Source organism: Poecilia formosa, unplaced genomic scaffold (genome assembly GCF_000485575.1).
Source record: "Poecilia formosa unplaced genomic scaffold, Poecilia_formosa-5.1.2 Scaffold209, whole genome shotgun sequence".
NCBI lineage: Eukaryota > Metazoa > Chordata > Actinopteri > Cyprinodontiformes > Poeciliidae > Poecilia > Poecilia formosa.
The window spans coordinates 256,077-258,506 of NW_006800148.1; positions in this window are offsets into that span (position 1 = coordinate 256,077).

The window sequence follows — 2,430 nt, forward strand, 5'->3', positions numbered from 1 at the left end:
GGATGGCTCGATGGATGGATGAATGGATGGATGGAGGAGCTTTGAATCCAGCCCTCCACCTTCCATCTGTCCATCTCCTCCTCCGTCCTGTTGATGGTGAATCTGGGAGGAATTTCTCCATGAGGTAACTTCCTGTTGGGCTGTTGCCATGGTGATGAGCACTAGCCATGTTTCCATCTGAGCAGCTGATGATTCAGGACTTTCCTGAGCCAACAGGCAGCCATTTTGTTTTATCATAATTACTGCAGATTGAGTCTCTAACAGCTCAGGGATTCTGCGTCTTTAATAAACTGTAATGATTATTAAATGCAGATTAAAACCAAACTGTGAAATTTATTAATTCCAATTCAAATGTGAAGCACAATGGAGTGAAGCTCTGGTTTGTTTTTCCTTGTGTTTGTCTGGTTTAATCCCATTATTCTGCTGGTTTCGGTGTTTAATCAGCGGGACTTCAGAGGGAGGGTCACTCACCTCATTAGGAGTAAATACGTCAGAACAGAAGAAGCCGTCTTTGTTTCTGCCTTATTGGGAGATAAATCTCCTCCAATCCGTTCGTCTTCCCTGCTGCTGCCTCTCCGTGTCACTTTGCTGCTTTTGTTCTGCCGTCTCTCTCTCTCTCTCTCTCCATTGTGTGCAAAAAGTAAGGCGTTACAATCAGATAAGCATCGCCAACAAACCGCCTGCAGCCGGGGTTCCTCTGCACTCAGCTGGAGTTAATTATTCAGATCCATATCAGGATTTCAGGAGTCAAACACGTTTCTGAGGGGAAGCAGCAAAAACACGTGATTTATTGTTTCTGCTCAGATTCACTGGTTTGATTTGCAACTGTAAGATAATCTGGATCTAAAATAGAAATTTCAGTTCTATTATTAAAAAAATAAAACTACACACAGCTGCTTTTTCTTTTCTTTTATATTCTGAATTGGCTCATATATAGGAATAGGGATTCACGACTTTTGAATTTCAAGAAAAAAGACAGAATTCTGAGAGAAAAGGTTCGAATTATTATTTTTGCAGCGGCCCTACTCTTCTTCCATACTCATAATTTCAAACTTGTAAGCATTTAGTTCAACAAATCTTGATGTGCAGACGTTTAGTGCTCTACATATAGAGAAGGTTTGTTTAAATGGTTATCTATTTATTTTTATAGTTACATAAGTAATTTATTTACTTATTTATTTATCAAACAGTTTCTATTTATTTGTTAAATAGTTAACAAATGTATTTATTTATTTAAAAAGTTTATGAGTTTATTTATTTAACAGCTATCTAGCTAACTCAACTAGCTATTTATTAGTTAGATTAGCTAACTAATCTTAGCTAATCTATTTATTTACTTATTTAAAAACTTAAATAATGAGTTTCTTTATATATTTATTTCTCAAACCTGTTAAATTATTTGTGTTTTTATCTAAGTGCTGACGCAATGTACTGATCTGTTTGGTTATTTACCCAACTAAATAGTTGACTACTCAATTTATTTTAGTGTTTAATTTACTGTTGCTGTTTTTACATTTACTATGTAAAAACATGTAACCAAAACTGGTTACCAAAAATGTAACCAGTTTTGGTTACATTTATTTTCTAATTTTGCACTTAGTTTTGTGGCACTTTCGTCTTCCCATATAACACCCTCGACTTTGGCCATTTGGAGTTCCTTTTCATTTCAGCTTAAACAAACATATATTAGTTAATTTAATACATAAATAAACAAGGACATTCTAGAAAAATGAATATAAAAATATGATTTTTTTTTATCATTATTATTCACATATATATTAAGATATGCACAATGAAACCTCTAATAGAAAGTATGAACAAGCTGTTTGCATGTAAATGAGCCAGACTGACAGAGCAGAAAAGCTGAATGCACTCAGAATATAAACTCTAATCTCTAGTCTGGAGTGAATTATTCTGACCCATCTGTTGTGGCCGCTGCATTTTGAGCATGCTGACCCCTCTCTGCTATAAATACACCTGCAGACTCAATCCCAACACACGCGTGTCCGGAAATTGGCCCCGGCGCACATCAGGTCTAAACTTTCACACCCACTCAGCCTGAGCTGCCCTCCAAATTGCTGTTGACACCGTGGAGAAGCGTCTAATATCAATGTGTAATGGCTTCTGATGACAGACTACATGGTTGGAGGAGCGTGTAATCTCCCCTCAATTAATTACAGCACAGAGGGCTTTCCGGATCCCCGAGCGGCTGCAGCTGCTTCTGAACGGCGGGAAAAGATGGAGGTGAAGCTGACAGATGCTGCGGCTGTGTGTGTGTGTGTGTGTGTGTGTGTGTGTGATACTCACAAGAAGAAAGCAAAAACAAACAACAACATCTGCACAGGCAGCGAGGTGACTGCATGTCTCCACCAGCTCATTCGCCAACAATAGCAGCGTTTACATTGACTATTTACGAAAATAAATTTGGTT